We start from the raw sequence: 26,886 nt of genomic DNA on the forward strand, positions 1-26,886 counted from the left end.
GGCTGCCTATGTAGGATTCACACAGTAGGCCACCTATACATTACAATTTACAGGTGGTCATGTGTGTGTGCCATCCATTTTACTGTGTGTGCAGGTGGAGAAGTGTTTCAGTCCATAGGGGCCTACACTGTCAGTGTATGTGCTATATGTTCCCTCTTTGCCAAGGCGTGGGCATATTGGGCATGCCTCGGGCTGCCTACTGGGGCTGGCACAGGGTGTTCGTGGTCTGAATCCCTCTGTGCCTGTGATGGCATTGGCAATTGCAGTGGGCTGTGAGGGCCTTCACCATTATGTCCCTGCCGCAGCTGTTTCCACAGCATCATATTATGTAGCATGGTACATACTATAAAGATGTGGGCACACGTGCCTGGAGAGTACTGCAAGGCTCCACCAGATATGTCCAAGCAATGGAACCATGATTTCAGCATCCCAAACACACACTCTATGATGATTCTGGTCTGTGCTTGTGCCTCATTATGGTGTTCTTGCATGGGTGTGTGTGCATTTCTGATGGGAGTCATCATCCATGGCTCCAGTGCATAGCCAGCATTCCCCACATGGTGGCCATATGGGATGTCCCCCCTGACAAATACCTGATACAGCTGTGAGGCATGCCAGATGTGGGAGTCATGGTAGCTTCCAGGGCTGCCAGCACACACATCCATGATAATGCCCTGGGCATTGCACATGACCTGGCAGTTGATGGAGTGGTATCCCTTGTGGTTTATGTAGCGCCTACCATGCTCACCGGGTGGTGACTTGATATGTATGTGCGTACAGTCCATTGCACCCAGTACCTCCGGGTAGTGTGCCACATGGTGGAAGAGATGCATATTTCTGGCCAGCTTCTCCTTGTTCGGGGGAATTTTATATGCTCACTGGCATGTGGTAATATGGCATCAGGGAACTGGTGGAGTACCCTGGATGCTGATGCTTGTGAGATCCCCATGATATCTCCAGTTGGCCTTTGAAAGGTACCTGTGGCTATTATTCTCAAGCTTACACATACTTTCGTGTCCACTGGGATGGGTTCCCCTCTATTGTTTCTGGATCTCAGGCGTGGCCGGCACAGCTCAACTATTTGCTGTATGATGTTGCTGTCCACCCTGTAATGCTCTACTATCTCCAGATCATGTAGCCCCTGGTAGGTTACCCTTGGTCTGAACATTCTTCTCCTCCTCTGGGGCCTGAGGTGGTTGTCAGCATCATCCTCCTTCAGTCTCCAACACATGCTGATGAATCACAGCTATGGCAGCTCCCAACAAGTACATTGTAAAAGTTCCCCGTCTGTTTACACCGATGGTGCAGTGTTTGGGAATACACAAGTGTGTGTGAGGTGCCTTCACACTTTATACTATTGTGCTTTGAACACTGATGATGTCATATGTATGTACATTCAGAGCTGCAGGGTATCTTATGTGTTTTACTACAGGTACTGCTATTGTGGTGCCTTTGGTGTTGAATTACATTTAGCTGCCATGGATTACCTCTTGCCCTTGCCTTAACTTTTCTTATCGATTCCCCTCCCATTGTCTGGCATGCATCCAGCAGCCTGCTTTCTTGTTTTGTACTTTCCTGAACCAGGATTGTCTTGCGAAATGTGTTCTATAGCTGATCTACTGCAGGTTTGCTTTGCTCTGTGGTTACAGTTCTCTTTTCTTTGCAATCCGACACCTCCCCTATCCTGTTCTGCAGGTTGCTGCTAGCAGTCTTGTTAGCTGCCATCAATGGCCCACTGTGAGTTAATAAGTGTTAATTGCTCAGTTGTACTCCAATTACCCTACTGTGGCATTTCCTTATTGTCTTCACCTAAACTTCCTTTTCGAGCTGTGGTGCACAGCGGGTGCTTCCGCTTACCGGGTTTTGGGCATGTTTTCATCCACGTATACATGCGCTTCCGGGTACCATGTGTGCTCTCAGCTAAGCAAAGCTATACCTACATCCATGCCCCTGTCCTGCGGCTTTGCTTAGCAACGGGCAGCCTGGATTTGCATTGCTCCAATGTGCTTACAGCTGCGGTGGCACACCCCACTGCTAATGTCATGTATTCCTCCAGACCACTCCTCGGAGTTGTAGCACTGCACCGTATTGTACATCCTTAGGCCGGCGGGACATTTGCGATTCACTATTACTTGCCTCATTTGCATGGCATTGACTACTAATTCATAATTACCATGCGAAACACTGTCACAGGCCATTAGCAACCCTTGCAGCTTGGTTGTGGCGTAGCATGCATACCATTGAATATTATGGTGAAATCATGATTTGTGTTACATTGCTATTTTATGACATTTGTATATATTTTCCTTGTGTTCCCGTTTGCGCACACATGCCCTCCGGATGTACTTTGCTTTACTGTGGCCATGACATTAAATGTTATTTTTTATGTGTTGTGCATCTTTTCTTATGCCATTGGCTGTATATTTAGCCATTGGCATATGTTAACTTTGTAATACATGAGTCTGGTCCTCTTTCATGGCTCCAATGTTCTGTTTGGCAAAATGTAAACCGTTTTTTTTGGTTTACATTTCTGTAGGCTTATGCTATGCCTATGCCACTTCATGAATCGCTATGTACCTTCATTTGCATGCTGCAGTACTACACATGGGGTGATTAGCATACCTGAGCCGAGAGCTGCGCAGATCTAGCGTACGCTGGTAGTGCACGTGAAATTGGATCATACCTGAATCGCTCAGCGGCCATATTTGGCATTATACTGTCTACGCTATGCCTGCGCCTGGCACAAGCTTCATGAATCCCGGGCATAATTTTCATGGTTTCTTACTAAATAAGCATCTGGTCTTCCTGACTGATAAACAATTTAAACAGTATTCCTTTCTGTTTACAATGTGAAATGAGTCGGAAACTGAATGACAAACCATCTATGTGTTCACAAGTTATGCATACTTTGGACTACTAAATGACCCCATAATAATAATAACTATTATTATTTATTAACAAGGGGAGGTCCCTCTGGATATGCACTTCCTTTTCAGGAGCAGACCAGAATCAATGTCTGGCTAACTGACTTGCTTAAGGTCACAGAGTAGGCAAATGAGGGCTTAGGGAATCATTCCCTGTACCACAAGTACTATAGCTTGCAACCTTAACCTCTGCACCTAAGGACAGATGTAGAGGGCTGATTATTAAATGCTGGTTATTTTGTAACTCTTTGATTACCTGTCTACCAACACCAGCTAAGTTACATGCCCATTTGGACAGACGTAGAGGGCTGATTATTAAACGCTGGTTATTTTGTAACTCTTTGATTACCTGTCTACCAACTCAAGCTAAGTTACATGCCCATTTGGACAGACATAGAGGGCTGATTATTAAACGCTGGTTATTTTGTAACTCCTTGATTACCTCTCTACCAACTCTAGCTAAGGTACACGCCCATTTCTCTGCTGCTGTGCTTCACAACATTAAGGCACCAATATGGTATCATTTTATAAAAGGCATTTATATTATCTTTGCTAACGTTAGGAATAAGCGCACCTTTGATTTTTAAAAAGAGTAGGACAGGCTATATAATCATTAAAAATGACCATTTTTTCAGAATCTCAAAATACAAATTCCCAATGTGGTAATCTCACTAACATTGCTAGTGTTGCAAACATCATATGTATGAAAATAGTATTGCAAAAAACTTTGTAATTTGTTAAAATGATTCATTTTGTAACTACTGCCACATTAGATTAGTTAGCACAAATTTAAATCAGAAGGAAAAGAATGAATGTTCTGTGCCAGGCAGGTTATATACCTGGACAGCTTAACAACTCAACAATTATCAATTTGCTGCAAACAGTTTTAATGTTATTGTTAAAGTCACTTGCTAGTTGTTAATGTGAGCAAAAAGGGCATTCAGTAGTTTGAAAGTTGAAACTGTATCATTGTTTTATGAATGAAAGTGCACATGATATAACACTTGGTCTCTTTCTGTGTTCTATTTCTTGAAAATGATTTTCCTATTTCTTTTGCATTCCTGGTCCTTGTGATATGGGAAAGGTACCGCTTGCTGTTGCTGATTTTAAAATGACATGGCATGGTGTTATTTGCTGAGTGTTGTATGGTTACCAAGGCTGGAGTGGTGCTTGTTACTGTGAGGAAATTGTCCACAGAGTCTATAGCTGGATGATATAGCACTTCTGTTACTGACATCACTACTATTACAGGATTTGGAGGAATGGAAACCAATACTATTTTATGGTGCTTTTAATGTCACGTCACTGTATTTCAGGTGTACCTCTTGTTTCTGTTTTAAGAGCTGTTGATTCAGCTGAGTTCCATAATGTCAGCTTATGTTCTTGTAATATCAGCATCCAGCCAATTATAAATCCTTTTAATTTTTTTAACCAATCTCTATTGTTTCTTGTAGTTCCTATATATTTGCATTTTAGTCTATTTTTGTCATAATTATGTGCTGTCTGAGCCCACTATCTCTTGCACTCCTTTTTAAACTTCTTTGCTGAGTCATCTAAATGTGTAGGAGATGATTTGAATAATTATAAACCTCTGGAAAGTGTACACACACACACACACACACACACACACACATATATGGAAAGTGTATACACACACACACACACACACACACACACACACACACATATATGGAAAGTGTATACACACACACACACACACACACACACACACACACACACACACACACACACACACACACACACACACACACATATATGGAAAGTGTATACACACACACACACACACACACACACACACACACACACACATATATGGAAAGTGTATACACACACACACACACACACACACACACACACACACACACACACACACACACACACATATATATATATATATTTTTTTTTTTAATAATTCTAGATTTTTTTCAGTATCAGGATACTGTAGTACACATTTTGTTCAGCCACTAATAGTATGTGATTTAATGTGTATAGTCTTGTGTTTCACTGATAACTGGGCTCATGCAGAAGATCTAAGTTATCCAAAAACTAACCATTATATTGGCCTCCATCTGTACTTATTTTTGCAAGAAAGCCTAAGCCTACTATAGTATCATACACAGATAATGATTATGTTGGAATAGGATTTTCTCAAGTCCTAAAGCACCAAGTAAGGTCAGAGGAATCTCATTAGACAGATACATACTAGACAAGAAAAGAAGATGCAATTATAAATATAAAATTACAATATTAGTAGAAAAATAAAAATCACAGCTGACATGCAATTAAAACCACTTTATTAAGTTAAAACAAAATAGGTGCTACAGTCTCCAAGCCTTAACTCATTCCCTCCAGTACGGCTCTTTTGAGTGTATACATTTAACTACCAGTGGATGTGACTTGACCCTTCAAAAAATGAAGTTATCACCTTACAGTTCTAACAAATATTCATTGAAAGAGGTCAAATATCAATACAGTTGTGTTTGCTATCATGTATGCTTCAAGATAAAATATCCTGATGCCTTGTATGTAGTATGGTTTTGCAATTAATAATGCAAATATGAACAAGCAATATTTGATACGTAGAGGCACAGTAGGAGGTAACTGCGGAAATGCAAGGAGGCTCACTTGGCTGTAATGAGTTAAAAGACAAAACAAACCACACAAATATAATTTAAATAGGGGCCTTCAACCAGTTATATTATTAACCTATCATAATTTTCCAGTTTAGTTCATTCCTTGACATCATAGGTTGAAGACTAACACTGTGCAAACTTAATAAAGTTGACATGACTTGGTTTCAGTTTCAGTGCTATTGCCATTGCTAACACAAACAAATATTCCAGCCTTTAATTATTACTTTGACAAGAAAAAATGATAGGTGATTCAGCCCTTCACTTCTGATTTGTCACTTTCGACAGATGACTTAACTTCCAATCCCTTCAAACATCCATTGCATAATTTCACCACCCAAACCACAAAACGTCTCCTCCCAGCACAGCCTCTAAAGTATCAGACTCCCTACCCTTATCAACACAAACTATCCATACAATCCAACAAATTTTTTAACACATATATCAAACATATACTAAGCACTCTCTCCAAACTCATTCTCAGTGGAGATGTGCACCCCAACCCTGGCCCCGAACTCACCAACCCACCCACATACCCCCCATCAATAAACCACACCACCCGAATCACTAACAGAAAACCTAATGACCTCCTTATAATGTCTCTCAACATTAGAAGTATCTGTAATAAAGTCCAAGACCTCCAAGCCCACATAAAGCTGTACTCCCTTGACATCCTTCTCCTAACAGAAACCTAGCTCAAACCTCACATCAAAAATGAGAAAACACTTCCACCTGGATATAACATCCTCCACAAAGACAGACTATCCAGGAAAGGAGGTGGTGTGGCACTAATGAGCAAACACCACCTCAATATACAAATTCTCACCAAATCAGCCCCCCAGTTTAACAAGGAAGAAATCCTATACACCTCCATCGAAATAAACCCTAAGAAAACAATCAACATTATAGGGTGCTACTTCCCACCAGGCCAAAATATTCCTCCCTTAGAAAACATCCTACTTTGGTCACATCTCTCACTATCCCAAGAAACTGTCATCCTTGGAGATTTTAACATTGATTAGCTATCCTGTAATAGCAAACACCCAGCACTCTACCAAAATCTTCATGGTTTCTCACGGCTAATACAATCCCCCACCAGGATAAATAAAAACCCTAAAAATCACACCACCCTTGACTGGATCTTAGTAAACAAAAAAACTAACTCTTATCTGTCAGGCTGTCTATCTGACTCCCTCCGCGACCATTCCCCTACTTTCCTACTACGACACCACATAAAAAATAGCAAACGCATTATCTACAGATCTGTCCGCAGTAAAACTAATTTTAACCCCAACTCCTTTATCTCCTCCCTTCAAAAACTTAACTGGGCACCTCTAAAGTACATCCACTTAGATGAAGCAGTTCATTTCTTTAATAGTACTTTCCTCAACATTCTTAAAGCCCATGCCCCCAAAGAAAAAACAAAATCAGAACAAAAAACTCCCCCTGGCTACAAAACAAAACACCTTGGGCCTTATGAAAGCCAGGGATAAATCATGCGAATGTTGGCACAAAACCAAAAACCCCTCAGATAGACAACTCTTCGTTGAACTGCGAGATAAGGTAAAAAAGCAAATAAAATCAGACAAAGCCTTTTTCTATCAGACATCCCTAAACTCTTCCCATAACAACCCCAAGCAATTCTGGTCCACTATTAACTCTATTCTCTCTCTAGGAAATTTAAACACCCCCTACCAACCACCCCTCTTTCCACCAATAGCATAGCTGACTCCTTCAATACACATTTCACAGAAACTGTACTATCCTTAAACAAAAAACACTGCCCTACATCTACTTCCCCCACTGCCAACCAAAATCCACCCCTCCCTGCCTTCATCCTCTCTATAGTACCCACCTCCTGCATAAGAAAACTCCTAACTAAACTAAAACCCATGAGACTTGCAGCCGACAACCTGCCCGCTGAATACCTGAAAATAGCAGCTGATGTCCTAGCCTATCCAATCTCCATATTAATAAACCTGTCAATATCTGAATCCTATATACCCACACTATGGAAAATATCCAACATCATTCCCCTGCACAAATGTGGCCCCTCCACTGACCTCTCAAACTACCGCCCCATTGCCATCCTGTCCCCTCTCTCCAAGATGCTTGAAAAATGCATCAACTCACAGGTCTCCAAATATCTCCTAAACAACCTCCTCACCAATACCCAGCATGGTTTCAGACTACACCACAGTATGACTACAGCTCTGATCTCTTTCACAAATTCTATCCTTCAGCACAAAAACAATGGCCTCCTCTCCTCCGACATATTTCTCGATCTAGGGCCTTTGACATTGTCTCTCACAACCTACTACTCTCTACTCATTCAAATCTTTCTTTCTCCACTTCAGCCATAAACTGGTTCCATAGCTACCTACATGGCTGCCAGCAATCAGTTGTCTGGGACAATAATAAATCCCCTTCCCACCCTGTTACTCTCGGAGTTCCCCAAGGCTCCATCCTTGGCTCCCTTCTCTTTTCCCTTTTCAATAACAACCTACACACTGCCACCAAACATGCCTCCCTCATACAGTATGCCGATGACTCCACCCTCATCTGCTCAGCTCAAACACTAACAGAACTCCAACAGATCACACAAGAATCCTTTTCCTCCATTGAAAGCTGGCTATCTAATGCTCAGCTCCTCCTTAAACCAAAAAAGACCAAACTCCTCATATTCCAACCCAGCAAAACCACCGTAAACACCTCTCATTTCAATATCCAAGCCAAGGATAATATCTCCATATCACCAACTGCCCACACCAAACTACTTGGCATACAGATAGACAACAACCTCAAATTTGACACCCACATATCTCAAACAATAAAAAAAATCACCAAAAACTGGGTGCCCTATACAGAAACCACCAATACCTCACCAAACCAGCTAGAATTTCTATTGCAGATTCCCAACTTATATCCACCCTACTCTATGCATCACCCATACTTACAACCCTTAGACAATCTGACCTAAACAAACTCGAAGACTGCTACAATAAAATTGCAAAATTTGCCACCTGCGCCACATACCACAACCACCACTGTGTCTCCCTTAGGGACCTAGACTGGCTTGAGCTCCCTCAACTCCTTCTCCTAAACCAATTCACCTTTGCTCATAAACTTGTTAACCACCCTTTCAATACCCCAGTTCTTCACACACTTCTCCAGCTCCACCACTCCTCCAGACCCCTACACTCCTGCAATAAAAATCTGCTCTAAGTCACCAAAGCCAAAAATTCTGCAGGGGAAAGACTATTCTCCTGTGCCATATCCAAGCTCTGGAACAACCTACCAACTAACATTACTACCCTCCCAAGCCATCTTTTCAAGTCTGCTCTTAAATAGCATCTAAAATCTCACTGGCTCTGTCCTTGCAAAAACCCCAACTAAATCCAGGTCTTACCAACAAATTTTTCATTTTTTCTTTGATCATAACTCTAGTGTCAGATAAGGTGTTTTCTGGGGGTTCTTTTACCTAGTATTCTTGTATTCTGTTCTGCACATGCATATACTTAAACCTTAACAGATCTTCCATTGTATTTGTCATGCTAACACCTTTTGCCACGGTAAAATGATACAGTCTAGGCTGTATACCATGTTATCTATATGTAACTTTCTGTGGAGCTTTTCTCCCCGGGCCTCCACTGAAAAAGGACTTGTGTCCAGTCAGACTTTCCCGGTAAACAAATGTAAATAAATAAACAAATGTAAATAAATAAATAAACAAATAATTGAGAAGAGTCCACTGGTGTGTCACCTGTCAGTTTCTCTCTTTCCTATTTAGTCACTGCCCACTTACATTACCAGTACTCATTGCATTCTATCTCCAACAGACTGGCATGTATTTTCATTCCCATCAGCCATTGCCAGCAATCTGCTATATAGTAAAAAAGATTCAGATGTAAGTATTACCACTCCCCAGCTCCATTTCTTATGCATTTAACACAGTGGTCACTGATCTTTTCTCAGCCATCCATTCTCTCAGTGGACATCCTTCATTTGGCTCAAAAATCCTCTTCCCCAAAATCTGTTTTACAGTTTGTTCTCACAGCTGTCATTTATTGAGTTAGTTTAAATTTTTAAATTAGCTATCAGTATTGTAGTACACCCTTCTAGAATTGTTAGGATACAAATTAGATATTAAAATAAGAGGTACTAAATGCTTATTTAAAAGATTTGTAAATGTAAAGATTGTTGAAAAAAGTATACATCCTAGCAATTTTGGATTCTAAGTATATACAAAAATAAAATGGCATGTTTTGTGTTTTTTTATTTTTGTTTTTATGATTCTTGGACTAGGTGCTGATCAAGACATTAAAGTTGCTGAAGACAGTAAAATCACCATGCTTCCAGTGTTGTTTCCCCATTTCATTTAGGGTCACTGCTACAACCAATTTTCACTGTTTTAACATCAGCTATTTTTCTGCTTCCTTGTGGTCTCTACACTTTATCACTCTTATGCCATCTTGTATATACTAATTTTAATTTTTACAATAAATTCATCACTTACAATAAGCTGATATCAGTACCTCACACCCAGATTCTCTTTCCAAGCAGCTTCAAATTCTTAGGTGTCTGTTGGCAAATGGAACTTACTGAACAACTGTACATTCCTTTGCTGGAGACTTCTGAATCTGATAAAGTATCAGTGTACTTGAATATGAAAATGTGACCCTTATCTGTGCTTTTTTCCAGATACACTGAAAGTATTGCAGCTTCAAAAAAGCCCATTCACTTCTGTTTGGTCACAATTTCATTTTGTTTACATCAACTTCTCTGACTGTCATCAGTTGAATTTAATTTAATTTACAACAGCTATGCCTGTAGTTATTTCACTAACTTTCACACTAAGCCACTCCTTCAGGTCTCATTCTGATACTCTTTAAAATATTTTTTTCTGTCTCTTCATTTAGTTACCACATTGTTTTATTTTCATTCACCACTACCCTCATTCTGCCGTCTAATATGGAGTTCAAAACTACACATTGCCAGCCACCTCATAAACTCTTTTTAAGCATTCCGAGTAGCATTCATTGGTGCAGGATTTTTCCTATTCACTGCTTGTTCATCCCTCATTTCCTAATCAGTTGGCAGGACCCTGCCGGGCTATTGGTTATTGTGACACTATAAATTTAAACTTAAATATTAGCATTATGTCAGCTTCTTCAGGAGTGGGGAGAGCAATGCAGATGAAATGTCAATATAATGCCTACTGTAAATCTTTGATTTCAAGGATTTGAAGAAGTCAAAATTGTTGGATGAGAGCATTTGTCCTAACAAGTTTTAGTTTTGATTAAATAAAACAAGTATGTTTTTCATAGCTGGGTAGCACAGTGTTTCAGTGATTAGCATTATTACCTTACCATAGCAAAAGGTTCTTCAGTGTGATGAGTGCTGTGGTTTGTAATTATATGGGCCTACATACAAAACCTGCAATACTGGGTCAGGAGGAATTACTTGATACCAAGGATAACTTTTACATCATGTACACTAACAGGAATTAAACATAACAAGGATGGGGAAAAAACTAAGGACCAGGGAGACCTCCAGCTCATAGGGCCTTAATGGCACATAGGAGTGGGAGATCTTGTTACTAGGGATAGTCTATATAGCATGCCTTAAAGGCACTTAAGAAAGAAAAAAATGAAAAACAATGTTGATTAGGGGGAGGGGAAACATTGACACTAGGGATAACTCCAGATCATCGTGTCTTAATGGCACATAGGAGTGGGGGAGGTATTACATACCAGGGATAGTTTATATAGCATGCCTTAAAGGCACTTAATAAAGAAAAAAAAAACTAAAAACAATGCCGATTATAGGGTGGGGAAAATAAGTGCCAGTCATAACTCTGTGTTATCTCATCCCTCAATCTCAGTTAGGGTCAGGGGGAATATTAGCCACTATGGAGAACTCTGCAATAAAATGATTTCACTGCACTTAGACAAAATATTTGTCAAGAGAAACACTAGCCACAATGGTTATTGTATGCAACTCACCTTAAAGCACTAAACAAATACCATGTTTTAAAGCACAAAAAATGTCGGGGGAAGGAGTACCAGACACCATGGATTATTTTCCTGGCATCTCATAAAGGCAAAAAAGGATTCAGACTCCCCAATATCTCATCGCACAGAGAGAACATTGGCCCTCTGTGCCATCAGTGGGTAGCAGTAATAGCTGCAAGGTATTAGTGATGTATGTTTGACAAAAAAATATATATATACATATATGTACTGTCAAAAGCAGAAAGGCTTTACCACAGGAAGGAAGAGCATTAATGAGCTCTGCCAACTAATCAGTTAGTGTAGTAAGTTTTTTTTTTCATGCTTAGAAGTATAAAGCTGTAAGGTCTAGTCTGATCTAGTGCTTGTAACAGCAGGTAAGTTACAAGGGACAGTAAGGTGGGGGCTTGAATACAAAGTCAGGAAAAATACTGGATGACAGAAGGGACATTATTTAAACTAATACCAAGACTCACTTAAAAAGTTAGTAGCACAATTTGTCTGCCCTGATAATGTGGGCTCCAAGCAATGAGAAGACTGAGAATCTAATGTCTGGCATTATGTGTGTGTGTGTGTGTGTGTGTGTGTGTAGTGTTGTGTGTATAGTGGTGTATGTATTTGTTTGAATGTGTGTATGTGTAGTGGTGTGTGTATTTGTTTGAATGTGTGCATGTGTAGTGGTGTGTGTATTTGAATGTGTGTATGCGTAGTGGTGTGTGTATTTGTTTGAATGTGTGTATGTGTAGTGGTGTGTGTATTTGTTTGAATGTGTATGCGTAGTGGTGTGTGTATTTGTTTGAATGTGTGTATGTGTAGTGGTGTGTGTATTTGTTTGAATGTGTGTATGTGTAGTGGTGTGTGTATTTGTTTGAATGTGTATGCGTAGTGGTGTGTGTATTTGTTTGAATGTGTGTATGTGTAGTGGTGTGTGTATTTGTTTGAATGTGTGCATGTGTAGTGGTGTGTGTATTTGAATGTGTGTATGCGTAGTGGTGTGTGTATTTGTTTGAATGTGTGTATGTGTAGTGGTGTGTGTATTTGTTTGAATGTGTATGCATAGTGGTGTGTGTATTTGTTTGAATGTGTGTATGTGTAGTGGTGTGTGTATTTGTTTGAATGTGTGCATGTGTAGTGGTGTGTGTATTTGAATGTGTGTATGCGTAGTGGGGTGTGTATTTGTTTGAATGTGTATGCGTAGTGGTGTGTGTATTTGTTTGAATGTGTGTATGTGTAGTGGTGTGTGTATTTGTTTGAATGCGTGCATGTGTAGTGGTGTGTGTATTTGAATGTGTGTATGCGTAGTGGTGTGTGTATTTGTTTGAATGTGTGTATGTGTAGTGGTGTGTGTATTTGTTTGAATGTGTGCATGTGTAGTGGTGTGTGTATTTGAATGTGTGTATGCGTAGTGGTGTGTGTATTTGTTTGAATGTGTGTATGTGTAGTGGTGCGTGTATTTGTTTGAATGTGTGCATGTGTAGTGGTGTGTGTATTTGTTTGAATGTGTGCATGTGTAGTGGTGTGTGTATTTGAATGTGTGTATGCGTAGTGGTGTGTGTATTTGTTTGAATGTGTGCATGTGTAGTGGTGTGTGTATTTGTTTGAATGTGTGTATGTGTAGTGGTGTGTGTATTTGTTTGAATGTGTGTATGTGTAGTGGTGTATGTATTTGAATGTGTGTATGCGTAGTGGTGTGTGTATTTGTTTGAATGTGTGTATCCGTAGTGGTGTGTGCATTTGTTTGAATGTGTGCATGTGTAGTGGTGTGTGTATTTGTTTGAATGTGTGTATGTGTAGTGGTGTATGTATTTGAATGTGTGTATGCGTAGTGGTGTGTGTATTTGTTTGAATGTGTGTATGTGTAGTGGTGTGTGTATTTGTTTGAATGTGTGTATGTGTAGTGGTGTATGTATTTGAATGTGTAGTGGTGTGTGTATTTGTTTGAATGTGTGCATGTGTAGTGGTGTGTGTATTTGAATGTGTGTATGCGTAGTGGTGTGTGTATTTGTTTGAATGTGTGCATGTGTATTGGTGTATGTATTTGAATGAGTGTATGCATAGTGGTGTGTGTATTTGTTTGAATGTGTGCATGTGTAGTGGTGTGTGTATTTGTTTGAATGTGTGTATGTGTAGTGGTGTGTGTATTTGTTTGAATGTGTGTATGTGTAGTGGTGTATCTGTTTGAATGTGTGCATGTGTAGTGGTGTGTGTATTTGTTTGAATGTGTGCATGTGTAGTGGTGTATGTATTTGAATGTGTGTATGCATGGTGGTGTGTGTATTTGTTTGAATGTGTGCATGTGTAGTGGTGTGTGTATTTGTTTGAATGTGTGTATGTGTAGTGGTGTATGTATTTGAATGTGTAGTGGTGTGTGTGTATTTGTTTGAATGTGTGCATGTGTAGTGGTGTGTATATTTGAATGTGTGTATGCGCAGTGGTGTGTGTATTTGTTTGAATGTGTGCATGTGTAGTGGTGTATGTATTTGAATGTGTGTATGCGTAGTGGTGTGTGTATTTGTTTGAATGTGTGTATGTGTACTTAAGCGTGAATAAGTTGATGAATGGGCCACCACTGTTTACTGCAGCAAAGTGTTGATATGCATTCATGGTAGTTATTAGATAAGGAGGTCCTTCCTCACTGCAACTAATATATTTGAATTGGAAAATATTGTATGATGGAAACAGATCCATTTGTCTTCAGCCCTTACTGACTGAGGCACTGTTTTTTTTTTTTTGTTTTTGTAATCCTTTTTCCTTCTTAACTAGTCCTTTCCCACTGCCTTAGTTCAGCTCTTTACTAGAGTGCATAGATTGTGTGTTCCCATTCTCCTCACGCTTGTTTTGTACTGTCCACCTAGAAGTCTAGTCTATCAGTCTCTCATGTTACACTTGCACAAATACTCCATTATACTCTTCTTCTGTAGTGATTCACATTATTGCATTTACTTAAACATTTGTCTGTGAACATTACCCCTTGGAACATAACAACTGATTTACTAGAAAACTAGAATTCCATTACTGGGGTAAATGCTGTTGTATATGCCTGTACTGTTAGGGATGGTGTTATTTTGTTTGTGAGGCATCATTCTTATTATGTATTCACTCATATTACTTGGTGAGCTATGTTTTATGTATGTTTATTTGGGTATGATATCAATTAACTCTGTCTGTTTGTTGAGGAATTATAATCTTTATTATTTTCTGTTATTTAAGCATATTTATGGTCTAATTTTAAGGGTGTATATTATGTTATCAAACTTTTAAAAGTTCAAACGTCATATGGTCGACACCATATGATCGAACTTTTAAAAGTTCGAACGTTTCAACGGAGATCTCCATACAGTGCACAATGGGAAGATTTCCCTTTCCTGCACTGTAGTGCAATCTTGGAGTTGGTATATTTAAAGAGCAGGGAGTGTGGGGGATGCAGGTGGCTTGTCCCCTGCTTAAAATGATCAGGTAGGTTTTTTCTGTTGTTTATTATTTTTTAGCTTTTCAAACTTTTAAAAGTTTGATCATATGGCTTCGACCATATGATGTTCGAACTTTTAAAAATTCAATAACGTAATATACACCTTAATTTTAATCCAATGTATTGCAGTATTGCTTGGCTATGTATCAGGTGGTGGCTGAAAATAACCTGTTTTAATCTGCTAATTGACTAACATATAGAAAATTATTCTTAGACAATATACCGTGTAGATTTCATGTTATTATCAAACTTTTTGCAGTGGAGGAAGGAACATAGCAACCTTACACATGGAGCCCTGCAATACACTGTCTTGAGTATAAAATATGTCAGTTGCAAACAAAATGTGCATACATTTTATTTATTCTACTTTTAGCTACAAGTATATCTACTAGGTTCTCAATCATTTTTTTTCCTAATGTTATCATCTGTAACACTGAAGAACCTGTGCTGTACTCCATTTTATTTGTTTACTTCAACTATAACACAATATCTTGTTGTAAATATCTCTGATGCTGTGCTGCACAGTGTAATTTAGATAATGCAGTAGCTGTGTAACAACAATTCTTATAAGACTGCGGTTGCCATTTGGCCCATGTCATGGCTGAAATGGTCATGCAGCCCAGTTTGCTTACCTGGTTAAAAACATAAAAGATAAATAGGATGGAATCATTTGTGCACATGACATGAGGGAGTGAGTATGTAGTATTTGTTCTGTACTACTCTGTGAATGTCTCAGATCCTGTTCCAGCTTTTAGGTTTGGTCAAACTACATAAAGTAGGCAGGGCCCAGCATGACACTATGTTGAGAAGTTTACACTGTATGTGTTATTTATGTAAAGTAGGTAGGGCCCAGTGTGCCACTATGTTGTGAATTTTACACTGCAAGTGTCACTCATGTAAAGTAGGTGGGGCCCAGCCTGCTCCTATGTTGTGAAGTTTACACTGTAAGTGTGACTCATATAAAGTAGGCATGACCTAGCTTGACACTATGTTGTGAAGTTTACACTGTAAGTGCCACTCATATAAAGTAGGCAGGGCCTAATGTGCCACTCTGTTGTGAAGTTTACACTGTAAATGACACTCATGTAGGGAAGGCTGCAATGTGTCTTGGGGCAGTCAGGCCTACATCTACTATATAAATACAAAAACAAGCAGTACAAAAAAGGAAAAGGACTTTGCAAATGTAATGTGAAAATGTTAAGCTCCTTAGACTAAGAGGTCAACTTTCACATGCTACATGTGACTGTAGAGTTTGATATATCTAGACAAGTAAAACATGTTAAAGGCATTACACAATAATGCATATTGTTTGCAATATACTTCCAATTTCTCTTTTATCCTTTTAGCATTTATTTTCCAGTTAGCTAACCATAGCATTTTCTATTCCAAGATAAGAGAAACAATTTTTTGTTTGGTTGCTACTTAGAAAATGGACTACTTTTCCTAAATGCAAATAAAACCAAATCATATTTTGATTAATATTTTATTTGTTCTCGCCACTCCTATGCCAGAATTGTTAATTCTTCCAACTGATATCCCAATGTTGTTGTTTGTCTTTTGTCTTTTTCCCGGTAAGGGGCCGCCACAGCAGAACTCCGGTCCGCTAATGATTGGCAGTTAATTTTTTTTTACGAAACGCCGAGGTGCCAGCTCGACGCCCAACCTTCAATGAAGGCACGCCCATTTATGCATGCATGTCTTTCGAATGCTACCCAACCACGGGGAGGACATGCAGACTCCACACAGAAGGCACTCCCAAGCCAAGCTGAGAATCGAATGAGAGAACCTATTGCTGTGAGGTAACAACGCTACCACCGTACCACCGCGGCTTCAACTGCTATCCCAATGTAAAAGTTTTGAAACTTTATTGCTGAACTTTCTGCCATTTAAATATTAATGCTTTTGTGTTCCAGTCCAAATACTATGCATTATAACATATATCACTCCTTCTTACTAACCTCATCTACTTTAGACATGCTAACTTATTTAGGGAATCCATTTATTCAGAAATATAAAATAAAATGCTTGATTTGATGTCAAAACTGACATGCAATCCACGGAAAAGCTTTTTGCGAAGTAATGCTAGCCTCAACACAGAACATCTGAAAAGAAAAGCTGCAAACAGTTCAAACTGTTGTGGCAGCATATTACTTTTCATTATAGTGTTAATATCTGTGCACTCATCTGCAAACAGTTTAGGATGTCTGGGCCTAAAAGTGTGTCATTGATCTAATAAACATTGATACAAAGGGTTAAGCATTCAACCTTCATAAACACTTACTGGAGTGGAAAATAAATGAAATATTTCTTAAACTGCAGTAAAATGCTTATGTAAGAGAATGTCCACATAAACTAGATAAGAAATGCCAGAACTGTTTAGATATTCTCACTGAAAATGAATAATTTAAATTTCAAAAGGAAACTTTGAGTGAAAGAATCAATAGTTAATTCAAACTAAAGGTCAGTTGAAAAATGCCCATTCATATGTTAGACAACACTAATGTGAGCAGCAGCTTAAGAAACACGTTTTAATATGAAAAATCTACCAATGTCATGCTTGTGTGCTAAGCACCTAACTCAATTTAAGGAATGATGCTGTTATAGCATATAAGCAGGTATGTGTTTCCAAACATACTTAAAACAGATTTTGTATCCGTATTCCCCATGGATTTTTCTTTTTGTCACTTCTAGCTATGATTATTAAATATCACATTATTGTAAGTGTATGCAGAAAGCAGTCATCATCCTAGAATTCACAGAAAATGAATCTTTGCAATAATGTAATAAAACTGAAAACCTTTTAGCTTATAATTGAAGGTTTGTGGCTCTGCAATGATTTATTATACTTTTCATAAACAGATGTGTACTATCATGTAAAGAGACATTGCTTCATTCATTTATCATCTTATTTTATATTTCTGCTGTTCATGCTGAACATATGGATATATTTCCTGACTCTGTAAACTCCTGGCAATAGTATCTGTCTATACAGTGGCGGCTGGTGACTTCAAATCAAAGGGGGGCTGCAGGAGACAGCTGAATGGATGGGGTCAATGGGAAGGGGTGTGGACAACTAGAAAGGGGAGGAGCTATGTTCAAAACCACAAAAACTAACTAAATACACTGCCCTGGGTGTCAAACCGTCATTATGAGAGTCCAATCAAGACAAAATGAAGTGTAGAAGAATAAAAATATCTCAATGCATTGGCTGCATGACAACTTACTTAATATCAAGATGGAAACAAAAAGGTTGTGAGGCATGAAAAAATAAATTACTTTTTAAATACATTAATGGAATGCCAGTCAAAATCAAGTATAAGAAAAACAAGCAGCACTCAACTCAAACCACTTCTTGCACTGCAGTTCTAATTATAATTTATATTCAGCTTTATTAAAGTACCAGGTAAAATGCCGAAAGTAGAAATCTCTGATGCCCCCACTTGTAAAAATGTTTCTTATCCAAAAAAAGACCTGCTGCCTGACAACTATCTACTTGCTTCATGGGGAAAGCATGATCAAAGTAAAAAATTAAAAGCAAACAAGAAATAAGCTCAAGATACATTGCTTAAAAGGATTACTGTACAGGTTATGGACCATACGATTGGCATTCTGTTTAGTTTATGGGTAAAGCCTGCAGAGATGACTGGAAGTCTCCAAGTGTAATGAGCTTCTTAAAATAATGTAATCCTGTACTTTATTACAAATACTGCCATATGCATTTCAATGCCCAAGGCTTATACATTATCTAGTTAAGTATTCTCTACATGGCAACAACAGAAAGGCTTTCAATGTTGGCAATTCTTTAACAGTATGCTTATTAAAGCTTACTTGCATCTTACGATCTCAGCCAAGCTTACCTGATGGTCATTAAAGTATTGCTACTTAAACACAGAGCAACAGGCACGTTGAGTAATAAGCATAAATCAACAGTACAAAAAATATGACAGAAACCAAACCATTCTGCAAAAATCAAGGACAGATGAAAAGCCACTCTAGTACTTGTGTCTACCTTGGATGGGGGGGATACTCTGCACATTTACACTGCATAACTACTCCTTGACTTCCTTTGACACATCCAGAGTCACTACATGGGGGTGTGGGGTGCAACAAGTATGTCACAATTTGAAATGTCTCTGGCTGACTGTGATGGCCCTGACACATTTGTCATACCTCTCAACCTCAGAGCAAGACATCTGGACAAAGCCATACAAAGAAGTGGGACAGAGGCCCAAAAATAAGGACAATTTTTAAATATTGCTCTTATAAACTTAGAAAGATAATAGAATAGGTCTTGCATTACTATGAATTTTCTGAATGGTATGAAATCTGAAACTCAAATGTCTGTCATTATTTTCTAACTTCAGTCTTTAATGATTTGTCACTAATTTGCCAAAAAACACAATTTTATGAAAAATGGACCAAAAATGTGATGTAAAAATATAAAATAACCACACACTACAGCTGGGAGCCTGTCAAAGAAGGGACACTTTAATATTAGTACTGCTAACTTGAGCAGCTGACAAAATAAAAGAATCTACATGCATTTCTGAAATAAAAGTAATCTATAACTCTGATTATTACAGTTATTTCTTAATTGTAAACCCTCCATGTTTTCTTCCAAAATTGCTATTTTGCAGAGGGATTTATTAGGGGGAAGAGCAATATTTTGAGCCAAAATCAGGGACAGTTGAGAGGTTTGGCTATGCCTAATTCTATAAAGCAATCTATTTGCATGTACCTCTCAACCTGTTAATGCAATAAATCTGGACAAGGCCAAATATATTGGGGGAATATATAAACAGTACTAAACATTGCTCTTGTATAAACTGAGAAATTTGATAGAACAACAGGTCTTACTTTAGCATGCATTTTTCTGAAGGTTATGAAGTCTGAAACTCAGTGTGTCATTATTTAGTGACTTAATTCCAAAATAATTTGCCAGAAAACCACAAATTTTATGAGAAACAAACCAAAAATAAGAAGCAAAAATCTATTCATTCTTTGAAAATCTGGATAGTTGGGAGGTATAGTTCAGCTGGGGCTGTCTTTAAGTTTACCGCCCTTCCCCCTCACAAAATCATGGTCGAATGGAGCCTCCCCCTGCAGCCATTCCAATGATCTATTACTTGGCTATGTCATTCCATTTACCATAAACACTAATGTGCAGACTGATTTACTTCTGTGATGATTTGGACTTCATTTGAAAGTTTTATTTTGCATTTTACCGCACAAAGACTAAGACATCTGCTAAACAAACTTAGAATTAAAACTTTTCTGCCCTTGAAACTCACATTCATTGAAACAGCATTGAAACCCACATTCAAAGAAAATACATTTTACCAGTGGCAGATAAAGATTAATTTTGGGCTGTTTTCAAATCATAGGCCCCTTGCATATGAAACACACATGTGCTCTTTGATACACCTTCCTATTGTTTTGAACATTTTTCCAGTAAACTATGAAACAAAACGCATGCACCAATAATGACAAAACTGCCCAATTCAGAACATCCTTCTAGTAAACAATGAAACAAAATGCATGCACCCATAATGACAAAACTGCCCAGTTCAGAACATTTCCATCATAAAAGTCTACTCAAACTTCTACAGTCCACCATTATCAGTAAATATGCACAATTCTACAGTCCACCATTATCAGTAAATATGCACAATTATACCATGACTCCTCATTAATATTCCAAAACGTGCATGCTGATTGGCCAGCGTGCATGTTGTAAATCGACTTATACTAATGGAAAAAGGTCCGGTCGCCCGGACATTTTCCATCAGTATAAGTCTTTTTTAAAACACTGTCTCGCTATGTTAACGGAGTTTAACATAGCGACACAGGTTTATAAAAAGCAACGGAGATCTCCATTGCTTTTTTTAAAGCTGTCTCGCTATGTTAAACTCCTTTAACATAGCAACACAGTGTGTAAAAAGCAATGGAGATCTTGCTTTCTCCGTTGCTTTTTTTTTTTTAAACCTGTCTCGCTATGTTAACATAGCGAGACAGCTTTAAAATAAGTAACAGAGATCTCCGTTGCTTATTTTAAAGCTGTCTCGCTATCTTAAACCCATTTAACATAGTGAAACAGTTTGTAAAAAGCAACGGAGATCTTGCTTTCTCCATTGCTTTTTTCAAAACTGTCTCGCTATGTTATATGGGTTTAACATAGCGAGACAGCTTTAAAATAAGCAACGGAGATTCTCCCTTGCTTTTTTTAAAGCTGTCTCGCTATGTTAAACCCATTTAACATAGCAAAACAGTAAAAAGCAACGGAGATCTTGCTTTCTCCATTGCTTTTGCCAACAGCTCTGATGTACTGTGTAGGCATACGCATGCGCAGTACATCAGAACTGCCGCTGAATACCAGACAGCTGCGGAAGGGCAGCAAGGAGGAGTCAGAGTAATTATTTTTTTTCTTAAATAATGTCATTGTATAATAGCAATAACCCACTTCTGGGTGTGGGTAATGCTGGATTTACCCATGGTTGGCTTTGTTTGGCCAACCGTGGGTAAATCCAGCATTACTCACACCCTGGCGTGGGTTATTGCTATATTCTACAGTCCACCATTATCAGTAAATATGCACAATCTCTGAAGAAGTAAAAAAGTCATCTAAATAATTCCACATTAAATAAATCTGTAACTAATGAAGAGGTTGCTGCTAGCAAACACCTTTATATTTCATGGTTTCAATGAAAAATAAAGTGTCTGATGCCCCTGAGGAATAAATTGCCTATATTACATTAAAAATGATAAGCTAGTAATATTGCAATAGGAAATGGATGGCAAACTGATAACAGGCTCATAGTTAGTATCTTAACTTTTTCAGTACGGCAGCATTCACCCTTTGTGGGAGTAGAACCAACAACCTTCTGCATCAAAAGCAAGTACACAACCTGTTGTGCTATTAACAATGCAAGCTAACTTAGCATAAGCAGCACTAAACTTCTCTTCCCCTGCAGCTCTCAGCTCCTTGTAAAATCTATTCAATACTCAACTGCATCTCAACTTCGCAGCACAAGAAATCTGGAAAAAGCCAAATTTATTGGGGGGGGGGGTCAAAATTCCAAAAAACAGGGACACATTAAACATTGCTTGTATAATCTTGGAAAGTTGCTAGAATAAAATGCTGTGTTACCACCATAAATTTTACTGCCAAGGTCCCTGTGCAAAAGAGTCAGAGCAACATACCACTATGCCAAATCAGCTGCTTTGTGAAAGAAAAATGCTGTGTTACCACCATACATTTTACTACCAATGCCCCTGTGCAAAACAGTCAGAGCAACATACCACTATGCCAAATCACCTGCTTTGTGAAAGAAAAATGCTATGTTACCATCATACATTTTACTGCCAAGGTCCCTGTGCAAAACAGTCAAAGCAACATACCACTATGCCAAATCAGCTGCTTTGTGAAAGAACGGAAGACTGAAGCTTAAATGGCTATCATTTAATTAATTCAGTTCTCACCATAGCTGTCAATCTCTTAGCAGAAAACACCTGGACAAACCCAGTAATGAGGGAATACAACCCTCAAACATATTCAGTGAATTCAGTTCTTGCCATAGCTGTCAACTTTAGCACAAAACACCTGGACAAAGCCAATAATGGGGTAATACAGTCCCAAAAATAAGGACAAATTTCAAATATTCATCTTATAAACTTAGAAAATTGCTAGAATAAAAGGTTGTGTTACTATGTATTTTCTGAAGAATATAAAGTCTGAAATTCAAATGCCTGTCAATTTTACTTCTGACGGAACAAAAACAATTTTCAGCAGAGGCCCAGGGAGAAATACTGCAGACACATGTCTTTGTAAAATGGCAGGGCACCAGAGCAAATCCACACAAACACAGGGATGAGATGCAGACTACACACAGAAGGCACCCCAGCCAAGAATCAAACCAGAAAATCTATAGCTGTGAGGCACCACTGCACCATCAAATATGTAAGGAATTAAACATTCAGAAACCTGAAGTCTGAAATTCAAATGCCTGTCAATTTTATTTAACATTTGTTAATCAGGACAGTCTGACTTGGAACAAAAAAACAATTTTCAGCAGAGGCCCAGGAAGAAATAATGCAGACATGTCTTTGTAACATGAGAGGACACAAAAGCAAACCCACACAAACACAGGGAGAAGATGCAGACCCCACGCAGAAGGCACCCCAGCCAAAAATCAAACCTGAGAACCTGCAGCTGTGAGGCAACGATGCTACCACTGCACCATCAAATATCAAGCATTACAACATTTAGATGCCACAGATATTATGAGGAACAGATCAGATCAAATATGAGGCAAAAATCTGCATTTTTTTTACAAATGGTGGTGGGTAGGGAATTCAGGTCCTTAACACCTGCATACAAGGTACAGGGTTCAAGCCTGAGGTTTTCCCTACCACACCACCATGAGTTTGTTCTAGCCACCAGTATATGCAACTGGGGCATACACACACACACACACACACACACACACACACACACACACACACACACACACACACACACACACACACACACACACACACCCTTCGTTACCTGGAGTGATATCAGTACATGTAGATCCCTTGGGCCATTAAATCCATAGTGACACTAACGCCAAATCCCTTCAGAATCCATAGCGACACACTCCAAATCCATAACTGCTCATGCATTACATCCACCACACGGGATCCCCCGACAAGACTCCTGGAGCACATCCACCACGTGAGATCTGAGACTCCATCTGCCGATGTTGCAGTCTGGGCCCGATCTGTTTCCAGCGACAGTCTATGCAGTTAAAACTGCATAGACTTCTGGGATCTCTGCTGTTACATGTTTCCCAGTCTGGACTGCTGCTGAGACAGTCTGTGCATGCTCCAGACTGTCTTAGCAGCAGTCTGGACTAGTGTGCATGCGCAAAAGTCCATTTTTTTAAATTTTTTTATCTGCGGATTTTAATTTTTTTATTTCTTTACTTTTCTTTACAGCTGGGGGGGCTGCAGTCCGGCAGTCAAATAGCACGGGCTGCCCCTGAGTCTATACCACCTTGTTTTGAGGACTGGAAAACAGCCGAACATCTGAGAAAGAAAAATAGGCTGTTTTTTCAAAACCTAATACTGGACAAACATGGGAAGTATTTAGACAAAGTACTAAGGCTTCTGTCTTTGTTTCATTTAGATTTTAACATACGTTTTCGTTGTTATGATCTTAAATTCACTAATAGACCACTTATGACATTAACAAGATTTTGCCTTTTCAGAATTGTTTGCATTGGTAAGGTCTGCATGGTTGTGGAGGTCTGAGGGGTGGGGAACATGTGATTTGGTAGAGAAATCGGGATTTTAAACAAGCCAACAGAGAGAGAGAGAGAATGGTCTAAGTTTGAATAAAAAGTAAAAAGAGAAAAAGCTAGAATGACAGAAAGAGTGAGTGAGAGAAGATAATTTGAAAGAGATGGAGTAAGGAATAAACTCTTCAAAGGCACATAGGAATTCAGAAATGCAGCTGGAAAGTCAGCTAGTGTATGTAGTATGGCATGGATAGAATCTGCAGGCTGTGCGTTTTGGATAGAATGTTTTCTTTTTCTCAATTTTATTATATTTGTATATATTTAATTCCATATCTTTCCTAGGCTTTTTCCATCTTATACTTATTTATTCATATAAAAGTAATGTTACTACTGCCTTCCCAGATACTCCCGCCTTACCTCTTAGCCTGTCTCTTTTCTTGCATAATTAAATATTCTTCCCATTTCTGTTCTCCATGTCTTTATAGTTCATAGCATCACCATATCCTTTGGTCTTTATATTACCTAAATAGTTTTTTTTTAATTTTCATCTGCACAACCTGGCTTGTTCATTGTTTCACTTTTGCAGCCACACATTTGCTTTCTGTCTTCTGACAGCAGTTACCACATTTTCATCAGGGACAAAATCTAGCATATAAAAGTAAACGCTTTGTTAGCCAGTCTGTCAGATTACTTTCCTGGTTTCTCACAGCGCTAATGTGCAACATTTGTATATTTTATTGTACACATCATAAAACTTGTATTGCACTGCCGCCTTTGATTTCTTTCTGTCAGTCTGATTGGGCCCTGCATTTGTTATCACTTACATAATAGCTAATATGGATATGAAAGATAAAATTCACTAAAGTGAAATAAATAAAAAAATGCAAGCGGACTTACATAAATACATGTACATTCATATACAAGTAAAGTACCTTCTTCTTAACAGAAAAAAACTTACAGTTGCAGGTGTGAACCAAGTATATTAACTACACCAGCAAAGATGGACTGCAATAAAAAACAAAGAGGAATAAAAAGTGTTAATTTGACGGCCTCAAACCAATATATGCATGTTTAATTAGAGTAAATGGATTTACAAATATTTCTGCAGAGAAAGTAGAGTAAGGTGTGACTAGGGAGAGCTGCCTAGATAAAAAGGGTATCAGGTCACCTTGCAGAATCAACCTTTGCTAATGTAGAAGTTGTTAAAATCATTTGATTGGATTATGTTAGGTCCATTCTAATATTCTTTGTTCATCAACTGCATGGTTGCTACAATTTGGGAGGATGGTATTTTCTTCTCCAAGTTGTGGTAACCTTAGAATAGTTTTCATTAAAAGAGCTTTTGCCCCAGTCCCCTTCAATAAAAACACATCACACCAAATGACATTTGACAACCTTTTAATGCCCAACATAACTTTGTGCATCATTTCAAATGTTAAACATGACAAGAATAACCTTGTAACCACAACATGTAAAATCCTTGTACCATACATCAGGGTAATATACCCCCACTCACCCTGTCCGAATAAGCAGCTTCCATACCACTACTCACTTATTATTATTATTAATCAAAGCAGCATTCTGCCACTCGCTCTCCTCCTCAAACTCCTTGCATCAACACCCATCACGGGGGGGGGGGGGGGGTGACTGAAGAGAGAGACAAGCCTGCCTCTCTTCTCCACCTGACACGCACCTCAATAACCATACCATCCAAAATAATCCAAAAGAAAGGGAGGGAGGCAGGGAAGTAAGATCACACCTAAATATGGTTCCCCTTCCCAATTTCACTCACATAAAACACCTATGTCCCATCTTACAAATACTTCACATCCTTTACCTCACCCTAATAAATTAACCCTTCCCTTCCAGAGACTAATGAAACCCCCCATTATTTCTTCACATCAACCTCCTTCCCCAACAACCCATCCTCACCCCTATTTAACTCCCTCTAACCTTAATTAAGATGTCCCTGGGCAAATTAGTTTGTTCTCAACCTCAGTCCCCTTCAGTAAAAGCACATCACACCAAATGACATTTGACGACCTTTATTAACTTCCAACATAAGTCTATTGCATCATTTCAAATGTTAAATGTAACAAGAATAACCTTCAACAGAAAACCAGTTCCTTTCCATCCTTTCTAACAGCAGCCCTCTTCGCCACCCAATGAGTATGTGAATGGTCCAAGATGCAAATCTCCTTTCCCTAAAAAAAACAAAACAAATTAATATTAAATCAATTGAATTTATTATCTAGTATAAGATAAAAAGGCATTTGAAGACCACTGACCCACCCTCGTAATCACTTCATCTGATTTACTTTCCCTTGCTAAATCTGAAGCCCTACTAATACATAAAGAATGAATGGAAAACCTCTCACCCAGAAAACCCATACAACACAAAAACCTTCTTATTACAAATACATACTGATTACGCATTTCCACTTTACCCCCTCTCAACCAAAAAAACAAGTCCTGAGGGATCCCACCATGAATCCACATTAATCTCAAAGCTCAACCCACTGGACAAAGCCTATCACTCCTATCTTTCCC

Source organism: Protopterus annectens, chromosome 1.part2, assembly GCF_019279795.1.
Source record: "Protopterus annectens isolate FY-2018-M chromosome 1.part2, PAN1.0, whole genome shotgun sequence".
In the NCBI taxonomy this organism is placed as follows: Eukaryota; Metazoa; Chordata; order Ceratodontiformes; family Protopteridae; genus Protopterus; species Protopterus annectens.